Source organism: Eleutherodactylus coqui, chromosome 2 (assembly GCF_035609145.1).
Source record: "Eleutherodactylus coqui strain aEleCoq1 chromosome 2, aEleCoq1.hap1, whole genome shotgun sequence".
NCBI lineage: Eukaryota > Metazoa > Chordata > Amphibia > Anura > Eleutherodactylidae > Eleutherodactylus > Eleutherodactylus coqui.
The window spans coordinates 245775170-245801814 of record NC_089838.1 but is presented as its reverse complement, the minus strand read 5'-3'; the positions used below and the strand labels follow the sequence as shown (position 1 = coordinate 245801814).

Genomic DNA, 26645 nt, shown 5'->3' with positions numbered 1-26645 from the left:
TAACAGACAGGTCAGGAGGCATGTGGTCAAGGGACATTTTTTTTTACATCAACCCCCCCCCCCCCTCATTCTGTTAGTCAAAAATTTTCATTTTAAGGCTGGTTGTCCACCTGCGATAGTTCATATCGTGATTCGCGGCGATAAATCGCACACTGATCACGCTTGAAATGCTTTTCATAGGATAACTAGGGAAAGCGCAGCATGATGTACACAAGCGGGAAATCCATTGCAATTTTCCGCTTGCATCTAAAAATCGCAGCATGCTGCCATTTTCCGTGATAAACCTAGGTTCATCGCAGTGACTTTAAATGATCTCCCGAGGTGGAAATCCGCTCGTGAGGATCCACCATGCCCATGGACAGGCGGCCTAAGCGTTACTAAATGACTGAAGAGTGGAATCTTCTTTGATCGTAAACATTCACTTCACGTCTACATTGTATTGTATATGTGTTGTTATATATGTGTTGTTGTATATGTATTGTTCCCATGTTTAAGAGTCTGTCTCGTCTACAGGAAGGAGGTGGTGCGTTGTGAAAGTGTGATGCACCATCATGCAGGTGGGTATTTTTATGGTTCATGTCCACAGACATAATTGAATTGCGGAATCCGCGCGTGCCACCCGCATGTGTGATCCGCAATTCAATCAGTCTATAGACAATCATTGGGCATTCGCAGGTAATTAAATAGCTGCGATTGACATTTTTCCCGATGTACGCATCACACAAAATCACAGCATGCTCCATTTTCTGCGGATTCCCGCACGGACGGCTTCCATTGAAGCTTAAGGCCTCATGTCCATGAGCAGATCGGATTTTGCACGTGAATTTCTGCAGCGGGAGATCTGTGGAAACTATTTGTGGGAGATCACAGTTGTAATGGCTTTACCACACATGTACTGCAGATCATCCGCAAACCCACTCCCAGCCTTCTCCCCACCTCCCTAATTGATTTTAATCTTCAAATCCGCAGTGCATCTGCAATTGTATTTGCGGATGCACTGCGGATCGCACCCATTGACTTCTGTTGAGCCCGTCCGCAGGGAATCCTCACTGAAATGGAGCATGCTGCGATTTGTTTTCTGCACCAAACAGTCCGCAAATCAAATCTGCATGCTTAAATCCAGTTGCAGGTGCCAATGCTTCCCTATGGGCACTTTGAATTGCAGATCTTTTGTGCGGGTGACCTGTGCAAATTCCACAAATCAAATCCGCCCATGGACAACATACATCTAGTTTTGAGAACTGCCAAAATAGTGTTATTTTTGGCAGAATCTTTTTTTAACTTCTCTACTTTTCATAAGCTGCATAAGGGCGCTTCTAGATGGAATGATTATCATTCAAAAACATCATTCAAACGAGCGAAAGTGAACAATAATTTTTCGGTCTAAACGCAAGTCAATGATGAACGAGAATCGGTCACTGCTCCAGGCTCTCGGCTACTTTTGGTAGCCAGAAACAAGTAAATTTATAATTTACCGTGCCCTGCCTGGCTTCTGCGCATACATCCAACATTTTGCCTGCTGGCGCATGCGCAAAGGCGGGGGCGAGCGTCCATGCAGGAAAATTCCATTGGGGAAAATCGCGGAGGCCTTGGGTGAGTAGTTTCATCTCCCCTCGTGCATCTGATCTGTGAGGGGAGATGAAACTTTAGCTTTTGTAACTTTTTTCTTAACTTTCATGTGATCGCTGTTATCTGTTAAATAACATCGATCACGTGACCGGGGACTGCACTAGGCTGTCGGCTACCTCCAATTGCTGATAGCAGGGAGCTGTCTCACTCCCTGACCCTTAGGCCTCATGTCCACAGGGAAAATCAGGCCCGCCGCGAATTCTTCATGTAGAATCCATAGCAGGTCCCTCCTGCCCCACGGACATGAGGCCTAAAAATCAGAATAAACTCACCTGCTCCGGGCGATTTGGATCTTCCTTCCTTTGTGGTCGGATCTTCTTTCTTCGGCCCGCGGATGTGCTCGGCACGCTGGCAGCATGCCGAAGAAAGAAGATCCGGCTGCGAAGAAGGGAAGAACCACATCGTCCGGAGCAGGTGAGTTTAATTCTGGTACGGGTCTCCCGCGGATCCGGACGGCTTCCATAGGCTTCAATAGAAGCCTGCGGGAGCCATCACCGCGGGAGACCCGCACAAAAATGGAGCATGTCCTTTTTTTTTCCCGCACGCGGATCCGCACCTGACGGGAAAAATGACATCCGCAGGTATTTAACTACCTGCGAGTGTCCAATGTATCCCTATGGGGCGTGGATCCGTGTGCGGGAAAAACGTTGCGGATTTTAAGCCCGTGAACATGAGGCCTTATTCTACAGAGCCAATGTGTTTTCACGGCCCTATAGAATAAAGACCAGACAGCCAGGACGTGAAAACACGTATGGGTGGTCACTAAGGGGTCAACTGTGTGGCCTTGGCTTCAGCCACAGCATAGTAAAAACACATGCAGCCCAGGCAGTTGCAGTGAGGGAGTTGTCGGTAGGTCAAGCCTGTTATCTGCCCACAAGCAGAGGCAGCGCACCACCAGCACAGAGTGTCAATGTCTTGATGCTGGCCACAGGCCTGCATAGAGCGTCCTCCTGTTTCCTGATGCTGTGGCCAGCAATGGTGAGGACAAGGTGACAGGAGGTCAATGTATTTTTGACTAGGGCTAGGGAAAAAGGAAGGTAAAGGCTGCTTTTGGCAGTCAAGGGCCACAGCAGTGGCCAGATGCCAGGCACTAGTGGTGGGTACCTGCAATACAAGTGACCTACTGAATGGTTGAATTGGTAAATAACTGTACCTCAAGTTTGGATGTTTATAGCTCTCAAGCTTCATCAATAAGTCATGGCTATCTACCTCTCTGGATTTTTAATTATTCATCCAGGGAAAGCATTGCCATACACGTACATCGGGGAGAGAATCAACCCGGTGCACCATAGCATCACACCACCTTGTAACTACGGTGGAGCTGTTTTGAGGAGCCATCCTGTAGTTTGCCACCATGGAGGGGAAATAGCCAGCACCATGACATTATAGTGCAGCCCCTCACCTGTTTGCCTCATTCCAGAACACCACAAGTGGTATTAATAAAGTCTCTGAATGATTTGGAGAACTAATTTCCATCCATATATGATTTAGTCTACATGCTAAAGCAAGATGACAGACAATTCTAATACAATTTATCTTGCTAAAAGTAGCAATGTCTAGGTGAAATCAATAACATGTGAACCTATTTCAGAGGCATCCAATTTGTAGACCGTATCCTGTATAAGAAACCCAATGAGTGCACAGCAAGCAGGAGTAATGAAAAAGTTATTTATCTGAAATATAATCCATAATAAATGTAGAAAATGAAGAAGATGCAGAAAAAGTGTAAAAAGTGCCTCAGGAGACTGGTACTGGCAAAAAGGGTAACGTCAATGGCAAATGCAAAGCTAGGGCATCTCCACCGTATCTTCTCCTGACTCACTCCAATCCTCTTGGTGTCAAAAGGAGAGCTGCAGAGAGACTGGGGGTCCTGGGAGACTGGGGGTCCTGGGAGACTGGGGGTCCTGGGTCCAGATAGAAAGTGACACAAATGGATATCACAAAAAAAGGTCCTGCGCTCAAGAAGTGAGGATAGAAAATCTGGAGAAAATCAGTGCAGTGCCAAAGAATATATTGTGGATGGACACTTACTTGGAAGGTGGGGGTGTGATGAAGAAGAAGAAGAAGAAGAGGCACATTTACCATGTAGTCATCATGAGAGATGGTACTTACTGATATAAAGGTACAAGGGCAGGTACATAGACCAGTCCCAAGCAAAGTTAATATTTTGGCCAAAATATGCAAAGCTCACAATCCAATGTCCTTTCATTGATTTTGTCCTTTTCAGTTAAATGTTTTTCATTTTAGTGTAGGGACTCGCAAGATGCTAATATTCAAGAGTCTAATAGTTAATATTTTGGCCAAAATACTTTGCGTATTTTGGCCAAAATATTAACCAATATCTCATATTTAAGTGCAGAAGCCCTTCGGCCCTGGGGTGCTGGTGGAGTCCAGGGTGTCAGCGCTTTGTGTGGTACATTGTGAGAGTGGGGTAACCCGCCTTATCTAATAGTAGGGCTGCTTTCACACGGCTGACACAATATGCACCACATTCTTTTTAAATGGGATCATACATTAGTTGTCTTTTTCCCTCATGGCATTGCTGTAAAAAATCGTGGTATCTTCTAACTTTTTGCTTACTTGCAGTGCATCGCCCATTGTTTTCAATGTGCACGCGAGTGTAATGTGAGGATGACAACTTCCCAGAAGTGATGGGAGACGTTTTTGATAGAAATAGCCTCACATCTGCAGTTACTTTGCATGTTCACAAGTGCGATATCGGGCCGCGTTTCACAGCCCATTATTGCGCTTGGCCATATGTAGGAAGCCTATGGGTGAAAGTAATGGTGCTGTAAGCCTGCATGCTGCACTACACGTACCAAGCAGCCCCCCCAATACATCATGGGTGTGTGAGTGGTTGTTCAGCAGTATTTTGCACCTGTTACTTACTCCATACACTGTTACTTTCCTGCTGCATGCTGCTGGGAACTGGTCTATGTATCTGCCTTTGTATCTTTATATTAGCAAGTATGGACATTTTTCACAGCTTTTTCTGAATATATGCTATTTTTCAAATGAATTTATTTTAATGCTGGCACTTGTAATACTACATAAGAAGCTATGTAATGATATTGATGTTTCTTGCAACTACACTGACTATATTTGACCACAAGATGGAGCCAAACTACTTGAGCTCTATGTAATGGGACTGGCCTAAAGGTGCATTCACACGAGCGTGTGCGTACATAGGTGCGCACAAAACAGCGCGTCCATCCACGTGCAAAAACACGTGAATGCAGGTCTGTGCAGCATTCCTTTCAATGGAAGCGTGGCTGCTGCTGACGGCCCCTTTGAAAGCAATGGCCTGCCAGCAACCCCTGCAGTGATTTTCAGGAAAGGGCTTTAAATATAAGCCCTTTACTGAAAATCATTCCTATCTGCTGTAAAAAAAAAAAAAAAATACTCGCCTCTCCGGGGCTCAGGCGTGTCTAGCAGCTTGGGTCCTGTCACTGAATTTATTGAATGGCCGAGCGCTGCTGTGATTGGCTGAGCGCTGTGACCATTCACAGGCAGCGCTCAGCTGTCATTCAACGAATGGACGAGCTCTGCCTGTGATTTGCTGAGTGCTCACCTGTGACAGATGTGTCAGGGGATTATTTACTCCCTGTGGGGAGTGTCCTTTTCACTGAACACTGTGACAGGGCTGTCACAGTGTTCAGTGACAAGAAGACTCCCCACAGGGAATATTAACACTCACCATGGACCTATGGTGCACACATGTCCTATGTTCTGCAGGTGCGTGAGCTTGCATGCCTGTAAAACATGGACATGTGAACTCACCATAGGGAACCAAAGGTTCTAATAGACGCTTGGTTATGTGTGCACCTATGTACTCACACGCTCGTGTGAATGCACTCTAAGAGCAAAAATAATTACTGTGGATAAATACAATATATTTTACCATAGGAGTCAATGGGAACTCCTGTAAAACACGTGTCTATGTCCTATCTTTTTAGGTGCGTGCTGTTTTGCGCTTCAAATTCTGCACATAGGAACGCTTTTTGAAGTATGCATTATGCGTGCGCAAAACATGTGCTTGTCTGACCGAGGCCTAAAGGAGCGTATGCTCTATAGCTTATAAAGGTGCAGCTTATAAAAATATCTGCTAATTTTTTTCACAGATATGTGCATAAATGTTATGTGAGATATATAATGATCATAGGAATAAATTGATTTTTGCTGTATCACTCACTAAAGAACAGTACATTCAGACTTAACCAAAACCTGATGTGAGAGATAGCAAGAAAAAATAGATCGTATGCAACTGCAAAGAAAATTTAGAGGAGGTAGGCTTTAAAGGGGTTGTCCCTTTTCTAGTGCTGCAGGAAGCAGACAGCTCCATACATTGTGCAGTGGCCTGGGTTGGTACTGCAGGCTGAGTCCCATTCACTTCAATAGGACTCAAGTACCAACTTGTGTCACTGCACAATGTACGAAATATCTGTTTCCTGCAGCAAAAAAGCTAAGAACGACAACTTATTTCACTTTAGGACCACTTATCTGGCAGGTGTTTCCCCCAACAAAAAGGTATAAACAATATTTTTGTTATAAAAGTTTTATTTCTTGCTTGAAATTCAATATGCATATTAAGCAGAATACATATTCCTGAATAAGTAATTAGTAAAATAAGCCTATGCTGGGCTTTTTATATATCCTATTGTAATAAATAACGAGGTTAATATATAATGTACAGTATATGTAATAAATATAAGCGTTATATGCAATCATAAAATACTCTGTATTTAAATATGCACAGCATAAAACAGGAGTCCACCGGCATAATACGGAAAGTGTCCATATTTTTTTAGCAGAAATTTACTTGAAGATGTTCCTCTGTTTAAAAAGATGTCCAGAGTTTTTTATTTTCAAGCTCGTCCCACAAGTCATCAATCATATCCTGTAGAGGAAGGAAGATACACTATTAATCACATTGAAGGGGTTTTCTGGGAGTATATTGATGACCTATGCTAAGGTCTATTCATCAATCTGCTCTTCGCTATAGCTGCTTTCAACTGAAAGTAGCACAACACCCTGAAATGCTACTGTAAGGTCAGGTTCACATCTGTAAGGCCGGGTTCCATCCAAAAGCCATGCAGCTGAGCGAAACCCAAACGGACCCCTTTGTAGTCAATGGGGTCCAGTTGGCACTGTTTAGTTCTGTCCTGAGATGGAGTCAGTCGGCCACAGGGATTCCCCTTTCCTGCTCCCTAAATGCAAATGTGAAGCCACCCCAAGCTCACTCCCATTGCCTTGCAACACCATACCGGGCCACTGCAAAGTGCATGGAGCTGGGATATTTTAGGCTGACAGCAACTTCAGCAAACAACTGATTGGGCATCAGACTCCCGCTGATCTGATATCGATGACCTATCCTGAGGATGTGTTCAAGAAGAAATATATTGAGAACAGCACACTTGTCCCACAATTTAGAGAATGCAACAGTCTGTCTACAGGGAATCAGCTCATCCATTTATCAATGGAGATTGGCCATCAACATATCATCACTGCAAGTTTACTGTGGCGGGAAATACATTCAGCGACGTTTCAGCTAAACACGAACCTTTCTCAAGCCGAAATGTTGCCGGGCGTATTTCCTGCCACAGTAAACCTGCAGTGATGATATGCTGAGGTCTATTCTCCTTTTTCTATGGTGCTATTCTGAAGATAGGTCATCAATGTTATACTCCCAGAAAACCTGTTTAATCTTGGAACTATGAAACAGTTCTTATTAATGCTCTGCTTATTGGATACTATCCACCTCCTAATCACACACTAACATTGCTCATGTGCACTGAAACTACAGCAAGCAATATGTAATGTGATAGTCTGAATGTCAAAAAGCTATGAGCTACTAATACATATTGGAACATCTGAGAAGTTGGTGGATGGAGTCCACCACAGTCAGTGCAGATGGAGTTGGTAGCAGATAGCTTTGTCCACATTGTAGCAGCCCAGGTTGGTATTGGAGGTATTCAATTTAATAGTAGCTGCGCCGCAATACCAACCAAGGCCACTGAATGTGGACAGAGCTATCTGCTTTCAGCGCTTTACACACTTACATCAATAGTTAAATCCTAGAAAGACCCTGGCAAATAATTATGTGCAGAAAATAGTGTGAAAATGTTAGTAATTACTGCAGTAATAATTAGAGTTCCCAAAGAGTGGTTGTCAACGTTAGCAGTGTTGTATTATATAAGTAGATTATGTGATCGCAATTACTTTTCAGAATGATAGAAAGTTCTGACTCTATTAGAAAGTTACTCATCGAACCCTTAAAAGAGTTTTTCTGGGACTAAAAAAAAGGCCTGTAAAAGGGTCTCTAAGGGTCACTATTTTTGCCAACAAAGTAGACCCTTTTATTCTAGTCCTAGACAAATTTGTTTAAACTTTCTAATTACAGCAAATGTTGCAACTTTTCATGCAAGTTCATATTTTGACATCTATGTTTCTTTATAACTTGCCTAATTTTGGATGATGAGAGCTACAGAATGCAAGCAGCAAAGTAGTACTGATAACCAAGTCTAACTAGGTTGATTACAGCTGAGAGTATATACATACTACCAACATAAAATACATATAAATATAGTGGGAAAGTCAAAAAGGATTTGACATACCTGACAAAAACCCAGGTCTGGAGAAATTGGTGCCTGTGATGAGAAAACTTTCATGTCTGGTACTGGAGATATATGTACCGGTGAAGAGCTCATGGCACATGGTGAGAAAGTCTCTTCAGGTAGGCCTTGATATGTGGATTGAGGAGAGAGCACATCTGTTGAGGGAAGGTAAGTGTCCATGCCAGTAAGGTTTGCTGTGTCTGGAAACAATCTTGAAGACGTTGAGTATTGAGGAAAGGTCTCTGACAATTGTGTTCTTGCAGCTGAACAGATTCCATGCATATTGCCTTGACAGCAGCTAAGGTCAATTGGACACATCAATCTTCTGAGGCTTTCTTCCCTTCTCTTCATCAGGGTTTCATCATCCAGGCCAAGAACATCAGACAGATGTGCAATATAGCGGATTGTCAAGCGTAGTGTCTCAATTTTTGTCAAGTTTTTACCAACTGGGGCCACTGCTGGTGGAAGGTAACTTCTGAGTTTCTGGAGAGCAGTGGAGAGATTCCTCATTCTCATCTTCTCCCTCTCGCTAGCATTCTGTCATTGATGAGACATGGCTCTGTTTCTTCTGTGGCTCTACATTTCTGGTACCTCCATCTGTCTGGTTTGCAGACCTTCATCATTGTGTGGAAATATTTTAAAGTTATTATCTTCAGCAAGGTTGCAAGATTGATACGGAGGGGAAAAGCAGAATGAGTCAACAGAAGATGTTGGAGACAGGCTGCTATAGCCTTCAGAATCTGGGTACCCAAATTGCTGAAGAGTGCAGCCCTCTGCAAGTAGTACTTTCTCCCTGGAGTGCAAGTCTGCCAGAGAGATCCATATGTGCTTCTCTTCAGATTCTCTGTTGAAATACTCCCATGGCTGCACAGCCCAGGTTTTATCCTGAAAGCAGAGGTGTGAATTGTCACCTTCACTGGCACCACCAACACATCAAAGTTTACTAGGGCTGAGCAGGGGGTCCTTGGGAAGAAGGTTCCCAGAGAACCAAGTGTGAATTTCACCTCAAGAAGATGAACAAAAAATGGACTACATAGGTTAATTACTAGAGATGAGCGAGCGTACTCGTCCGAGCTTGATGCTCGTTTGAGTATTAGGGTGTTCGAGATGCTCGTTACTCGAGACGAGCACCACGCGATGTTCGAGTTACTTTCACTTTCATCTCTGAGACATTAGCGCGCTTTTCTGGCCAATAGAAAGACATGGAAGGCATTATAACTTCCTCCTGTGACGTTCCAGCCCTATACCACCCCCCTGCAGTGAGTGGCTGGGGAGATCAGGTGTCACCCGAGTATTAAAATCTGCCCTGCCCGCGGCTCGCCATCCATGCATTCTGACAGAGATCAGGGAAAGTGCTGCTGATGCTGCTGCTGCTATAGGGAGAGCGTGTTATTTTAGGCTTGAAGAATCCCAACAGTCCTTCTTAGGGCCCCATCTGACTGAGTGCAGTACTGTTGACGCTGCTTTTAGCAGTGTTGCACAATTTTTTTTTTTGTATATCGGGCGTGCAGACCATTGCGTCCTCAGTCTGCAGTCATTTTACTCAGTATAGGGGCAGTACTGGTGAGACAGGGACAGTGGGAAAGGTGAAAGAGATATACTGTCTATATATGCCGTGGGCTTTTTCAAAAAAATTGGGGAAAAATACTATATTTGGGCTGCCTGTGACCGTCTTCAGTGTACTGCGTGTCTGCTGGGGGTAGTATTCCTAATTAATACGCAGCTAAGCGTTACAGCAGGCTTGCGCAAAATTGTTTCCTGGCTCTGCTGTGCCCATTACATCACCGCCGTGATAGTGCCAGAGGGAAGCAGTAAACATAATATACGCTGCATACAGTATCTGTCTGCTGTTTCAGCTCACCATTTAAAAAAAGGGAAGCCAAATACTTAAGGCGTACCACTGCCCTTTGGCGACTTGACTGCTTCTGCGCTGTGAATTCCACTAGCTCAGTCCTACGCACCTACGTCTCACTACAGGCGTGCACAAAATTGTTTCCTGGATCTGCTGTGCGTTCCGTAAGCGAAGTCAGCCTCCAACCACAGGCCAATAAGCGGCACATTTAATTACAGCATTCTGTTTCTGCACTCCTGGTAATACAGCATGCTGAGGGGTAGGGGTAGGCCTAGAGGACGTGGACGTGGGCGAGGACGCGGAGGCCCAAGTCAGGGTGTGGGCACAGGCCGAGCTCCTGATCCAGGTGTATCGCAGCCGACTGCTGCGGGATTTGGAGAGAGGCAAGTTTCAGGGTTCCCCAGATTCATCTCACAATTAATGGGTCCATGCGGTAGACCTTTATTAGAAAATGAGCAGTGTGAGCAGGTCCTGTTGTGGATGGCAGAAAGTGCATCCAGCAATCTATCGACCACCCAGACTTCTATGCCGTCCACTGCTGCAACTCTGAATCCTCTGGCTGCTGCTCCTCCTTCCTCCCAACCTCCTCACTCCATGACCCGGGTATAACGGAGTCGTTGCTGCTAATGACCTTACCTCCCCTTTACCCCACCCACCATTCGTCGAACAAACCACCGACACCTTCTGTTGGATAAATTTGGCCACAGCAGCCATTTATTAACACAAACAACATAAAATACATTTTAACTTATTTCAACATCAACCTTAATGATGACCATATCCCGGTACATGGAAAGGACCTTGGAGCCCCACCCCTGTGTCTGCCACCTACTGCCGCCTCACCCCTACAAGGAGATAGCTGTCCCGGTCACCTGCCGCAACTTGGCCGACTCAGGCGACGCTATCCCCACGAACTTTTTAACTATTTCCTCCCGCCGCAGGTCGGCAGACTCGGGAGCCCAACGACACTCCCCATTAACCTCCGGCCGCCATCTTTTACCGACCCCGAGGCCGGCTAGCCAGGCCTGGCTAGCCTCTCCTACCGCCTATCAGGGGTCCGCCCTATACCCTGGAGGCGACAGGTCCCAAACTCGAAAAAGGAGAGGAACGGGGGGGGGGCTAGGTAGCCCCCACCATTCCCCTCACTACCTTCTATACGGGCTCCAAGGGTCCCTCTCCATCCCCCGCCACCGCAAGCGAGGCTCGACCCCCTTGAGCCTGCGCCGCCCTCCACACTGCCAGCGCTCGCTCGATGCCTTCTTGTAAACCTTCCATCCATAGGTCCATCCCTATGTCGTTCAGATGAACGCCGTCTGACCTCCAATAGTTGCCCGTGCCTTTTTCCAGGTCTATGTGCCGCACTGCTATGCCCCCTTTTTTACCCACAAAACGAGAGACTTCTTTATTTAGCTTTACTCTCGCCCTGTTCAGCCCCTTTTCTGAGCGCGCTCCCCTCCATACTTTTCTCGGCACTAGCTCCGACCAAACCACGACTATTCCCGGGTATGACTCCTGTAACCTAAGGAAGTCATACCGAATGTCCCTCGATAGGTCCCTAAATCTCCTCTTCCCCAGGTCATTCCCCCCTGCATGAATGACTAATACGTCCGGCGCTCTATCCCATATCACCCTCCTTTCTACCTCCTCCAAGACCGCGCCCCAGGACATGCCTCTAATGCCCATCCACTTTATCCGTGCTTCGTTCTTAGGGAACCGTAATTGCCTGCCGTTGAGCCGTGCTCCCGCTCTCTCCGCCCCCCAGAAGACATAAGAATGGCCTAAGATCCACACTAACGCTGGATGCCCATCTGTAAAACAAAATTACCGGCATAATTTAGTAACGGTCGCTCCTACTTTTTTACTCCCCCCCCCCCCACACCCTCACCCTGACCCTTAGCCTTAAAGTAGGTGAGGGCGTACATAGGATCCAAAACGTCTGGACTCCCATCGACCTATTCTTTTTATAGCTTCCACCCCCATACCTCTCACTGATGCCTCTGTCACTGCTCCCACCCTAAATGAGTGTGACCCAAACTGTTCTTTATCAAACCCTGCAGTTTCCAGTGTCCGCTTAAATATAGTTATAAATTGGAATCGAGATAAAAATTGGCCATTCTCATGGCACAGCAGGGGGCCTGTTCTAGACTCTAACCCTCCCCTATACTGCTCCCATGTCCTCTTAGGGCACATGAGGGCCCCTGGCACCTCGCCCAATTTAATAATCTTTCCCCGACCTTGCTGATCCGTCTTCGACCGACGGATCCGCAACTCCAGCCTCCCTTCAACTAACCTTACGTCCTCCGCCTGCAAACCCCCCCCCCCCCCCGGTCTTTTTGCTTGGAGACACCAATTCATTTATCCTGAATGCTCCAAAGAATGCCAGAGAAAACGCCGTCCTGAACAACCGCCTCTCAAATTCACTTCCGCACACAGTATCCAATGCTCTACCCAATTTTTCTAATATGTCAAAGGAAACTGGTCGCCTAGTGTCTACACTCTCCCTACCTCTCCTGAACCCCTTCAGCGCCTGTGTTACTAAAAACTTTTTAGTCACATCCCCCATTCCCCTTAACTTGAACCCAAATGCTAGCCCTGCTATAAATTGGTTTACTTGCGCCACTGACCTACCCCCTTCCGCACTTCTACCCAACCAACTCAGCAGCATACCTACTCTGTCTTCCTCTGAGTCCGCGCCCCCCTCCTTTCTCACCCATTCTTCCCACTCGTTCCACGCTGCGCTATACGCTACCCTGGTTCGCCGAGCCAATGACCGCTCTAACAGGCCCCTCACTGCTCGCTTACCACGCTCCAAATTAGATCCGGGCACTCTCTTCCTTTCCTCTCTGCCCCCGGCGCCAGTGTCCGGAACCGCTCCCACTGAAACCGAGAGAGAGCATCCGCAATTGAATTGTCAACACCGGGAACATGAGCCGCCACTATCCACATGTTTAGCGACAATGCTTCGAGCACTAAGTGACGCAGCAAGTTTACCACCGGGGGGGATGATGCCGAAAGGGTGTTAATCACTTGCACCACCCCCAAGTTGTCACAGTGAAATTTTACTTTTTTGTCCCGAAAGTGGTCCCCCCACAGCATGATGGCCACCACTATTGGAAATAACTCCAGTAGCACTAAGTTCCGTATCAAGCCTTCCTGCTTCCACTTCTCCGGCCACTCCCCCGCGCACCATTTCCCTTGGAAATAGGCCCCGAATCCAGCGCTGCCCGCCGCGTCAGTATATAGCTCCCAGTCCACATTGTTACTAACCTCGCCCATGATTACCGACCTGCCATTATATTTTTCCAGGAAGGTAGACCATATCGTCAGGTCTGCCTTGTGGCTGGCCAGCAAACGAATGAAATGGTGGGGTGCCCGAATGCCCGCTGTTGCTGACGCCAACCGTCTACAAAACACCCGACCCATGGGCATAATCCTGCAGCCAAAGTTCAGTTTGCCTAACAGTGACTGCAGCCCTCTTAGCGTAATTTTCTTACTTCCTAGCGCCGCGCGCACCTCCTCCCGTAAGTCATCCAATTTATTCTTAGGTAACCGACAGACCATCGCAATTGAATCGATGGTGATGCCCAGAAAGCTTAAACACGTAGTAGGCCCCTCCGTCTTATCGGGAGCTAACGGCACCCCGAACCGCCTTGCCACACATTGTAAAGTACCCAGCAGGCTCGCACACACGGGCGATCCCCCAGGCCCCACACACAGAAAATCATCTAAGTAATGAATGATCGACTGCACCGCGGCCGCATCCTTCACCACCCATTCTAAAAAGGAACTGAACGCCTCGAAGTATGCACACGAGATGGAACATCCCATGGGTAAACAACGATCCGCAAAATAATCCCCTTCCCAATAGCACCCCAACAACCTCACGCTTTCCTGTGAAACCGGGAGCAGGCGAAAAGCCGATTCTACGTCCGCCTTTGCCATCAATGCTCCCTTCCCGTACCTTCGTATCCATTGCAATGCCGCATCGAACGAGGTATACACCACCGAACAAAGCTCCGGGTCTATTCCGTCGTTCACCGATGCGCCCTTTGGATAAGATAAGTGGTGTATAAGCCGAAATTTTTTCGGCTCCTTCTTTGGGACCACCCCCAAAGGAGACACCACGAAATCTGGCACCGGCGGTTCTTTAAACGGCCCTGCCATGCGCCCCAACCTTACCTCCTTTCTTATCTTCTCCGTCACCACCTCCGGATACTCTAACGCTGATCGCAAGTTTTTTAACGAAAAGGGGACCGCATGCAACGGGGCTGGGATGTGAAACCCATCCCTAAAACCCTTAAACAGCAATTCCGCCTTCTCTCTATCAGGGTACCTACTTAGATGAGGTACCATCTCTTCCAAAATCACCGGGGTCGTCCCTTTTCGTAAAACCGCCGGGCCCTTTTCCCTTTCCTTTCTTAAAACACCGTGCCGCTCCGTGGGAGCCTGCACTGCAATGGGAGCAGGCATGACGAAATTTGCATGTTGCCCCAAACTTACACTGTCCCTCATTGTATTGCCAACAGTACCCGAGCCTGCTCCCCCCCGCTGTGCTGCCTTGGCCCCCTGCTGAACTAGTGGCCAGGCCGAATGACCCGGCACTTCCCTGAAAGGGCTGTCCAAATCGTGCGGGGGCCATTACCCTCAACCATAGGCCTATATCTTTGTGCTCCCATCTGATAGATGGGCGCACCGCCTTACGCTGCCTAAATTGCTCATCGTAGCGTAGCCATGTCTGGCCCCCGTATACCCTATAAGCCTCCCCTATTGAGTCCATGTAGCAAAAAAGGCCGGAACAATTTTCCGGTGCTTTTTCTCCTATCACGCTGGCTAAAATGGCGAACGCTTGTAGCCAATTAGCAAACGTCTGGGGAATCAAGCGCCATCTCCTCTTCTCCTCCTCCTCTTTTTTAAAGTCCGTTCTCTTCCCCTTGTCCAAATTAAATTTTTCCAAGGGGAGGAGGGAGAATATCTCAACATATTCGTCCTTCCAAATCTTCTCCCTCACCTCTTTTTTGAGATGCGCCCCCAGAGGTCCCTCAAAGCAGACGTATACTTCGCCCTTCGCTTTGTCGTCTAACCTTACTCCCTCCCCATCTTTTTCTGTCTGTACTGCCACCGCGACGCCTGCTGCTGCACCTGCCTCTGTAGCCCCCATTATTGCCCCCGTCTGGAGGTTTTCCCCGGCGACAAATGATGTCGCCGTGGCTACCCGCTCTACTGTAAGGGGGGTTTGTGTGCTTCCTACCGCCTGTCCTGCCCCAGTCCCCCCAGCAAGGGGTCCCATCCGACCTTCCTCTATGCTGGATGACGCACTGCAGGGTGAGTTCCATGCTGTGACAGGCGATGGGTTACCAACCCCCCCCTGACGTCTCAAAAATTCTACCATGATACCAAGCAGTGCCGATGCATCGTTGCACACGCTTGGTGTAGCTGCCCTACCCCCAGATCGTTGACCAAAATTGCTCCCAGCCAGTACCCCCCGATTAACATTACTGGGCATCCCGCACATATCCCCCACATTTTCAGCGAGATTAACATTACTAGACATGGTAAACATATCCCCCACATTTTCAGCAAGGTTAACATTACTAGGCATGGTATACATATCCCCCACATTTTCTGCACGGTTAACATTACTAAACATCGTATACATATTACCCACATTTTCTGTATTACTAATATTACTAGACATACTGTACATGGAGTGTGACTCACCTGGCCGCGTGGGAGCTGTGGGCCCACCAGCCGCCGGACCTCCAGATCGAGCTTCTTCCTGACCCCCGCTGCCCTGCGACCGCTCTGCTGGCCCTGCAAACGCCTCCTTTCTTCTTGCCGTCAGACCCGTAGATGTCCCGGGCCGCTGTGCTCCTGACTCGCTGCAGGGTTGTTCCTGCTCTGCAGCGCCGCCTCCTTCTCTCCTTCTGCTCTTTGCCTGCCGACTAGCGGTAGGTCCCGTCCCCCTCTCAGCACGGGACCCAGCGCTGCCTGCCGTCCTTCTTTGCCTCGCGGGAGTTCTCCCCGCCTTGCTTCCCCTGCCTGTTGGTGTTGCCAGGGGAAGCGTGCTATGTGGGGGGGCCGGGGAGCCACTCCGCCTCCTTTTGCCCCGCGAGGGTCCGTGCTCGGGGCTAAACCTTTCTGGTGCACGGGCCCTCCGCGGTCTAAGCTCTTTCGTGTGCCCCGCTGGTGCTGCCGCCGCCGGCCCCGCACCCTTTGCCAACCTGCTTCCCTCCATCGGCCTTGCTCCTGAAGCCTCTACGCTCCCTGCCGTCATGTCCTGTGTTGCAGCGTTCCTCATGTCGGCAGACCTTGGAGTTGATCCATCCCCTGTGCTGAGTCCTTGGTTTGAGAGCTGTAGTAGCCATTCCAGACCTCTTTCCTCCGCTGCCGCCCGAATTCGTGCCAGAACCGCCTCCATTCCTTCAGCTGCTGATATCTTCGGATGCTTACTTCTTTCTTCAGTGACTTCCGGTTAATCGCTGTAGCTCCGCCTCCTCCGGACTCCTTCCGCTGTTGGATCAATGCCCAGCCTGGCCGCTCTTGCCTTTTGTCGCTTGCCGCCTTCTGATCGCCGCTACTGACTGTACCTTCATCGCTCAGCCTTCTTCCGCACGTTCACCCGACACTTCCAACTTCAGCGCCCTTCGGACTTCTTCAGCGCTCGCCGCTCCGCTGCCGCACTCCCTATCTTCGTTCTCCGCTTCGCCGCTCTCCGCTCTCCGAACTCCACTGTGCTTCCCCTGTCGTCTTCGCTCTCTTGACTTCACTCTTTTGCTTGTTCTCCTCTTCTTCTTTTCGCCGCTCTGACCTCTCCCGTGCTTGCTCCCCCTTATATAGGGCCTCCCGACGGAGGCCCCGCCCCCTCCCAGAATCCACTGCGCCCGATGACGTCACTCCTCCCCGTTCACCCTTTCATGCCGCCTCCCGCCTACCGCTCTGCGGGCTTCCGGCTCCGGCGGTTCTTTACAATGACACATTCTGAGGAGCAGGCAGACTCCCAGGAACTGTTCTCGGCCCCCTGCCCAGACTCCTCTCCCACCGGAGGAGTTTGTCGTGACCGATGCCCAACCTTTGGAAAGTTCCTGGGGTCCGGGGGATGAGGCTGGAGACTTCCGACAACTGTCTCAAGAGCTTTCAGTGGGTGAGGAGGACGATGAGACACAGTTGTCTATCAGTGAGGTAGTAGTAAGGGCAGTAAGTCCGAGGGAGGAGCGCACAGAGGATTCGGAGGAAGAGCAGCTGGACAATGAGGTGACTGACCCCACCTGGTTTGCTAAGCCTACTGAGGACAGGTCTTCAGAGGGGGAGGCAAGGGCAGCAGCAGGGCAGGTTGGAAGAGGCAGTGCGGTGGTCAGGGGTAGAGGCAGGGCCAGATCAAATAATCCACCAACTGTTACCCAAAGCGCCCCCTTGCACCATGCCACCCTGCAGAGGCCGAGGTGCTCAAAGGTCTGGCAGTTTTTCGCTGACAGTGCAGACGACCGACGAACAGTGGTGTGCAAGGTTTGTCGCGCCAAGATCAGCCGGGGAGCCACCACCACCAGCCTCACCACCACCAGCATGCGCAGGCATATGATGGCCAAGCACCCCACAAGGTGGGATGAAGGCCATTCACCGCCTCCGGTTTGCACCACTGCCTCTCCCCCTGTGCCCCAACCTGCCACTGAGATCCAACCCCCCTCTCAGGACACAGGCACGACCGTCTCCCGGCCTGCGCCCACACCCTCACCTCCGCTGTCCTCGGCCCCATCCAGCAATGTCTCTCAGCGCAGCGTCCAGACGTCGCTAGCGCAACTGTTTGACCGCAAGCGCAAGTACGCAGCCACGCACCCGCACGCTCAAGTGTTAAACGTGCACATAGCCAAATTGATCAGCCTGGAGATGCTGCCGTATAGGCTTGTGGAAACGGAGGCTTTCAAAAACATGATGGTGGCGGCGGCCCCGCGCTACTCGGTTCCCAGTCGCCACTACTTTTCCCGATGTGCCGTCTGAGCCCTGCACGACCAAGTCTCCCGCAACATTGTACGCGCCCTCACCAACGCGGTTACTGCCAAGGTCCACTTAACAACGGACACGTGGACAAGCACAGGCGGGCAGGGCCACTATATCTCCCTGACGGCACATTGGGTGAATTTAGTGGAGGCTGGGACAGAGTCAGAGCCTGGGACCGCTCACGTCCTACCCACCCCCAGAATTGCAGGCCCCAGCTCGGTGCTGGTGTATGCTTCCTCCACTAAACCACCTTCCTCCTCCTCCTCCTCCTACGCAACCTCTGTCTTGCAATCAAGATGTGTCAGCAGCAGCACGTCGCCACCAGTCGGTATCGCGCGGGGTGGCAGCACAGCGGTGGGCAAGCGCCAGCAGGCCGTGCTGAAACCACTCAGCTTAGGAGAGAAGAGGCACACGGCCCACGAAGACCGACCGCTGGCTTTCGCCGCTCAGCCTCCAACCGTGCATGGTCGTGTGTGACAACGGCCGTAACCTGGTGGCGGCTCTGCAGCTCGGCAGCCTCACGCACGTGCCATGCCTCGCCCACGTCTTTAATTTGGTGGTTCAGCGCTTTCTGAAAAGCTACCCACGCTTGTTAGACCTGCTCGGAAAGGTGCGCCGGGTCAGCGCACCTTTCCGCAAGTCCAAGACGGACGCTGCCACCCTGCGGACCCTGCAACATCGGTTTAATCTGCCAGTGCACCGACTACTGTGCGACGTGCCCACACGGTGGAACTCTACGCTCCACATGTTGGCCAGGCTCTATGAGCAGCGTAGAGCTATAGTGGAATACCAACTCCAACATGGGCGGCGTAGTGGAAGTCAGCCTCCTCAATTCTTTACAGAAGAGTGGGCCTGGTTGGCAGACATCTGCCAGGTCCTTGGAAACTTTGAGGAGTCTACCCAGATGGTGAGCGGCGATGCTGCAATCATTAGCGTCACCATTCCTCTGCTATGCCTCTTGAGAAGTTCCCTGCAAAGCATAAAGGCAGACGCTTTGGGCTTGGAAACGGAGGCGGCGGAAGACAGTATGTCGCTGGATAGTCAGAGCACCCTCATGTCTATATCTCAGCGCGTTGAGGAGGAGGAGGAGGAGGAGGGGGAGGAGCATGAGGAGGAGGGGGAAGAGACAGCTTGGCCCACTGCTGAGGGTACCCATGCTGCTTGCCTGTCATCCTTTCAGCGTGTATGGCCTGAGGAGGAGGAGGATCCTGAAAGTGATCTTCCTAGTGAGGACAGCCCTGTGTTGCGTACAGGTACCCTGGCACATATGGCGGACTTCATGTTAGGATGCCTTTCTCGTGACCCTCGCGTTACACGCATTCTGGCCACTACGGATTACTGGGTGTACACACTGCTCGGCCCACGGTATAAGGAGAACCTTTCCACTCTCATACCTGAAGAGGAAAGGGGTTCGACAGTGATGCTATACCACAGGACCCTGGCGGACAAACTGATGGTAAAATTCCCATCCGACAGCGCTAGTGGCAGAAGGCGCAGTTCCGAGGGCCAGGTAGCAGGGGAGACGCGGAGATCAGGCAGCATGTACAGCGCAGGCAGGGGAACACTCTCCAAGGCCTTTGCCAGCTTTATGGCTCCCCAGCAAGACTGTGTCACCGCTCCCCAGTCAAGGCTGAGTCGGCGGGAGCACTGTAAAAGGATGGTGAGGGAGTACGTAGCCGATCGCACGACCGTCCTCCGTGACGCCTCTGCCCCCTACAACTACTGGGTGTCAAAGCTGGACACGTGGCCTGAACTCGCGCTGTATGCCCTGGAGGTGCTTGCTTGTCCTGCGGCTAACGTCTTGTCAGAGAGGGTGTTTAGTGCGGCTGGGGGAATCATCACGGATAAGCGTACCCGCCTGTCAACCGACAGTGCTGACAGGCTTACACTCATCAAGATGAACAAAGCCTGGATTTCCCCAGACTTCTCTTCTCCACCAGCGGACAGCAGCCGTACCTAAGCAATACGTAGGCTGCACCCGCGGATGGAAGCATCGTTCTCTATCACCATCAAAAACGGGGACCTTTTAACTTCATCAATCTGTGTATTATATTCATCCTCCTGCTCCTCCTCCTGAAACCTCACGTAATCACGCCGAACATGCAATTTTTCTTAGGCCCATAAGGCTCAGTCATATGACTTTAGTAAACAATGTTTATACGTTTCAATTCTCATTAAAGCGTTGAAACTTGCACCTGAACCAATTTTTATTTTAACTGGGCTGCCTACAGGCCTAGTTACAAATTAAGCCACATTAACCAAAGCGATTAATGGGTTTCACCTGCCCTCTTGGTTGGGCATGGGCAATTTTTCTGAGGTACATTAGTACTGTTGGTACAACAATTTTTTTGGGCCCTCGCCTACAGTGTAATCCTAGTAATTTTTTTTATGGGCTTCGCCTGCACTCATGGTACAGCAAGGTGTGTGGGGTTGGCCTACACTTTTGCTACATAAACATAAATGTAACTGGGGCCTTGTCTATACTGCAACTACTGAAATGTGAAAGAGACTGTTATCTCCCTAAACTGCTGCAACGGGAATGATACTGTGGCCTGTCTTGACTGCTACTACTACTGAAATGGAACTAATACTGTGCTCCCCCTATACTGCTGCCTCGGAATTGTTACTGGGGCCTGTCTGGACTGCTACTACTACTGAAATGAAACTAATACTGTGCTCCCCCTATAATGCTGCTAGTGATATGTTACTGGGGCCTGTCCATAATGCTACCGCTGAAATGTTACTAATTCTGGGCTCTACCTATACCGCTGCTAATGCTATGTCACTGGGGTGTGGAAACGGAGGCTTCCCAAAGACATGATGGTGGCGAGGCCATATTCCACCAACGCGGTTACTGTTAAGGTGCATATAACCACGGACACGTGGAGAGGACACGTAGTGCCTCAAAAACTTCTCCCTCCTCCTCCAACAATGAAAACATTCTTGGCAAATACCTTTGCATTGGTCCGTCTGGTGGCAGTCCAAGAATTTCACCTTTACCGACACAACAAGAGAGCCCCCCACCATCCCCCCCACCACGGTCCACTTAATCCTGGCCACATTCCGAAAACCAACTAAATAAAACCACGCCACTAGGTCTGCAGTTGCCACCACATTCCCACCAACGTGGTTACTGTTAAGGTACATATTACCAGTCTGACTGGGGCATGCACTGTGGGCCGAAGCACACCTATATTGTATGTGACGTTAGCTCTGCTGAGCAGGGCACTGCAATGGGATACATTTATGTACCGCCGATGGGTTCCAGGGAACCACCCATGCTATGGGTCCACAGGGACTTCACATTAGGGATTTGTACCTGCTTGTGTCTATGTATTAAAAACCCCGGTCAGACTGGGGCATGCAGTGTGGGCCGAAGACCACCTGCATTTAATCGGACGTTACCTCAGCTGTGATGGGCAATGCAATGGGATATATTTATGTACCGCCGGTGGCTTCCTGGGACTCACCCATGCTGTCGGTCCACAAGAAGTTCTAACTGCATGTGTCCACTTCTAAAGAACCTCAGTCTGACTGGGGAATGCAGTGTGAGCCGAAGCCCACCTGCATTAAACCTGACGTTACCTCAGCTGTGATGAGCAATGCAATGGGATATATTTATGTACCGCCGGTGGGTTCCAGGGAGCCACCCATGCTGTGGGTCCACAGGGACTTCACATTAGGAATTTGTACCTGCCAGTGTCTATGTATTAAAAACCCCGGTCAGACTGGGGCATGCAGTGTGGGCCGAAGACCACCTGCATTTAATCGGACGTTACCTCAGCTGTGATGGGCAATGCAATGGGATATATTTATGTACCGCCGGTGGCTTCCTGGGACCCACCCATGCTGTCGGTCCACAGGGAGTTGTAACTGCATGTGTCCACTTCTAAAGAACCCCAGTCTGACTGGGGCATGCAGTGTGGGCCGAAGCCCACCTGCATTAAACCTGACGTTACCTCAGCTGTGCTGGGCACTGCAATGGGATTTATTTATGTACCGCCGGTGGGTTCCAGGTAGCCACCCATACTGTGGGTCCACAGGGACTTCACAATAGGGAGTTGTACCTGCCTGTGTCTACTTATAAAAAACCCCAGTGTGACTGGGGCATGCAATGTGGGCCGAAGCCCACCTGCATTTAATCTGACGTTAGCTCTGCTGTCCAGGACACTGCAATGGGATACATTTATGTACAGCCGGTGGGTTCCAGAAAGCCACCCATGCTGTGGGTGCACACGGAATTCCCATTGCGGAGTTGTACCTGCCTGTGACTATTTATAAAAAACCCCGGTCTGACTGGGGCATGCAGACCCCTTGACAGAATGAATAGTGTGTGGCACATGGGTTCGCCATTGCTATGCCCACGTGTGCAGCTCCTGATGGAGGTGGCACAGGATTGGATTTCTCATTGCTTCTGTACAGCATTGTGGGCTAACGCCCCGCCCCTTTTAAAGAGGGTCGCTGCCTGGCCGTGCCAACCCTCTGCAGTGTGTGCCTGCGGTTCCTCCTCATGGCAGACGCACTTATAAATAGACATGAGGGTGGTGTGGCTATGAGGCCAGCGTGTGGCATGAGTGCAGCTGAAGGCTGCGCAGGGACACTTTGGTGTGCGCTGTGGACACTTGGTCATGCGGGAGGTTGGGCAGCATGTTACCCAGGAGAAGTGGCAGCGGAGTGTCATGCAGGTAGTGATTGTGCTTTGTTGGAGGTAGTGTGGTGCTTAGCTAAGGTATGCCTTGCTAATGAGGGTTTTTCAGAAGTAAAAATTGTTGGGAGGGGTTGGGCACTCTTGCCGCTATTGTGGCTTAATAGTGGGACCTGGGAACTTGAGATGCAGCCCAACATGTAGCCCCTCGCCTGCCCTATCCGCTTCTGTGTCGTTCCCATCACTTTCTTGAATTGCCCAGATTTTCACAAATAAAAACCTTAGCGAGCATCGGCGATATACAAAAATGCTCGGGTCGCCCATTGACTTCAATGGGGTTCGTTACTCGAAACGAACTCTCGAGCATCGTGGGAAGTTCGACTCGAGTAACAAGCATCCGAGCATTTTGGTGCTCGCTCATCTCTATTAACTACTTATTTGACCTGTACAGTAATGGCATTTAAGTGACATCATTAAAGCTGATTACAAAAGTAATGAGTTCGTTTTTAACATTGTTCAAAAAACATTAACTGATAATAAGTATATTGTTCTTCTAATCCAGTTTTAAAAAATTATAATTAAAATATTAAAAATACTGCAGGTCTGAATGGGCATAGATAGATAGATAGATAGATAGATAGATAGATAGATAGATAGATAGATAGATAGATAGTAGAGATGAGCGAACGTACTCGTCCGAGCTTGATGCTCGTTCGAGTATTAGCGTGTTCAAGATGCTCGTTACTCGTGACGAGTACCACGCGATGTTCGGGTTACTTTCACTTTTATCTCTGAGACGTTAGCGCGCTTTTCTGGCCAATAGAAAGACAGGGAAGGCATTACAACTTCCCCCTGCGACGTTCAAGCCCTATACCACCCCCCTGCAGTGAGTGGCTGGCGAGATCAGGTGTCACCCGAGCATATAAATCGGCCCCTCCCGCGGCTCGCCACAGATGCATTCTGACATAGTTCCGGGAAAGTGCTGTCTTGCTGAAGTTGTTATAGGGAGAGTGTTAGGAGTTATTTTAGGCTTCAAGAACCCCAACGGTCCTTCTTAGGGCCACATCTAACCGTGTGCAGTAGTGTGGAGGCTGCTTTTTGCAGTGTTGCACTTTTTTTTTTTTTGTATATCGGCCGTGCAGAGCATTGCGTCCTGCAGTAATTTTACATTGTCCAGGGCCAGTAGTGGTGAGGCAGGGACAGAAGACATATTTAGTGTATATGGGCAGTGGGCCTTTCCAAAAACATTTGGGGAAAAAAATCTATTTGGGCTGCCTGTGACCGTCCTCAGTGTACTGGGTCTCTGCTGGGGGTAGTTGTCCTAATTCATACGCAGCCAGCTAAGTGTTACAGCAGGCTTGTGCAAAATTCTTTTCTGCCTCTATGTTGCCTCTTACATCACCGCTGTATTCCTGTCCACAAGTGTACTGGGTCTCTGCTGGGGGTAGTTGTCCTAATTCATACGCAGCCAGCTAAGTGTTACAGCAGGCTTGCGCAAGATTCTTTCCTGCCTCTGCTGTGTGTTCCGTAAGCGAAGTCAGCCTCCAACCAAGGGCCAGTAAGCGGCACATTTAATTACAGCATTCTGTTTCCGCACTACTGGTAATACAGCATGCTGAGGGGTAGGGGTAGGCCTAGAGGACGTGGACGTGGGCGAGGACGCGGAGGCCCAAGTCAGGGTGTGGGCACAGGCTGAGCCAGTGCGGTGGCCAGGGGTAGAGGCAGGGCCAGACCGAATAATCCACCAACTGTTTCCCAAAGCGCCCCCTCGCGCCATGCCACCCTGCAGAGGCCGAGGTGCTCTAAGGTGTGGCAGTTTTTCACAGAGACGCCTGACGACCGACGAACAGTGGTGTGCAACCTTTGTCACGCCAAGATCAGCTGGGGAGCCACCACCACCAGCATGCGCAGGCATATGATGGCCAAGCACCCCACAAGGTGGGACGAAGGCCGTTCACCGCCTCCGGTTTGCATCACTGCCTCTCCCCCTGTGCCCCAACCTGCCACTGAGATCCAACCCCCCTCTGAGGACACAGGCACGAGTGCCTACCGGCCTGCACCCACACCCTCACCTCCGCTGTCCTCGGCCCCATCCAGCAATGTCTCTCAGCGCAGCGTCCAGACGTCGCTAGCGCAACTGTTTGAGCGCAAGCGCAAGTACGCCGCCACGCACCCGCACGCTCAAGTGTTAAACGTGCACATAGCCAAATTGATCAGCCTGGAGATGCTGCCGTATAGGCTTGTGGAAACGGAGGCTTTCAAAAGCATGATGGCGGCGGCGGCCCCGCGCTACTCGGTTCCCAGTCGCCACTACTTTTTCCGATGTGCCATCCTAGCCCTGCACAACCACGTCTCCCGCAACATTGTACGCGCCCTCACCAACGCGGTTACTGCCAAGGTCCACTTAACAACGGACACGTGGACAAGCACAGGCGGGCAGGGCCACTATATCTCCCTGACGGCACATTGGGTGAATTTAGTGGAGGCTGGGACAGAGTCAGAGCCTGGGACCGCTCACGTCCTACCCACCCCCAGAATTGCGGGCCCCAGTTCGGTGCTGGTATCTGCGGCAGTGTATGCTTCCTCCACTAAACCACCCTCCTCCTCCTCCTCCAACGAACCTCTGTCTCGCAATCAAGATGTGTCAGCAGCAGCACGTCGCCAGCAGTCGGTGTCGCGCGGCGTGGCAGCACAGCGGTGGGCAAGCGTCAGCAGGCCGTGCTGAAACTACTCAGCTTAGGAGAGAAGAGGCACACGGCCCACGAACTGCTGCAGGGTCTGACAGAGCAGACCGACTGCTGGCTTTCGCCGCTGAGCCTCCAACCGGGCATGGTCGTGTGTGACAACGGCTGTAACCTGGTGGCGGCTCTGCAGCTCGGCAGCCTCACGCACATGCCATGCCTGGCCCATGTCTTTAATTTGGTGGTTCAGCGCTTTCTGAAAAGCTACCCACACTTGTCATACCTGCTCGGAAAGGTGCGCCGGGTCAGCGCACATTTCCGCAAGTCCAAGACGGACGCTGCCACCCTGCGGACCCTGCAACATCGGTTTAATCTGCCAGTGCACCGACTGCTGTGCGACGTGCCCACACGGTGGAACTCTACGCTCCACATGTTGGCCAGACTCTATGAGCAGCGTAGAGCTATAGTGGAATACCAACTCCAACATGGGCGGCGTAGTGGGAGTCAGCCTCCTCAATCCTTTACAGAAGAGTGGGCCTGGTTGGCAGCCATCTGCCAGGTCCTTGGAAACTTTGAGGAGTCTACCCAGATGGTGAGCGGGGATGCTGCAATCATTAGCGTCACCATTCCTCTGCTATGCCTCTTGAGAAATTCCCTGCAAAGCATAAAGGCAGACGCTTTGCACTCGGAAACGGAGGCGGGGGAAGACAGTATGTCGCTGGATAGTCAGAGCACCCTCATGTCTATATCTCAGCGCGTTGAGGAGGAGGGGGAGGAGCATGAGGAGGAGGGGGAAGAGACAGCTTGGCCCACTGCTGAGGGTACCCATGCTGCTTGCCTGTCATCCTTTCAGCGTGTATGGCCGGAGGAGGAGGATCCTGAAAGTGATCTTCCTAGTGAGGACAGCCATGTATTGCGTACAGGTACCCTGGCACACATGGCTGACTTCATGTTAGGATGCCTTTCTCGAGACCCTAGCGTTACACGCATTCTGGCCACTACGGATTACTGGGTGTACACACTGCTCGACCCACGGTATAAGGAGAACCTTTCCACTCTCATACCCGGAGAGGAAAGGGGTTCGAGAGTGATGCTATACCACAGGACCCTGGTGGACAAACTGATGGTAAAATTCCCATCCGACAGCGCTAGTGGCAGAAGGTGCAGTTCCGAGGGCCAGGTAGCAGGGGAGGTGCAGAGATCAGGCAGCATGTACAGCGCAGGCAGGGGAA

The 26645-nt window shown here is 50.3% G+C and overlaps 1 pseudogene; it reads right to left on the bottom strand.

The window, feature by feature from the left end:
- Positions 1–6466: 6466 nt before the first annotated feature.
- LOC136610135 (uncharacterized) lies at positions 6467–14565 on the bottom strand (annotated as a pseudogene).
- Between the last annotated feature and the right edge of the window lie 12080 nt (positions 14566–26645).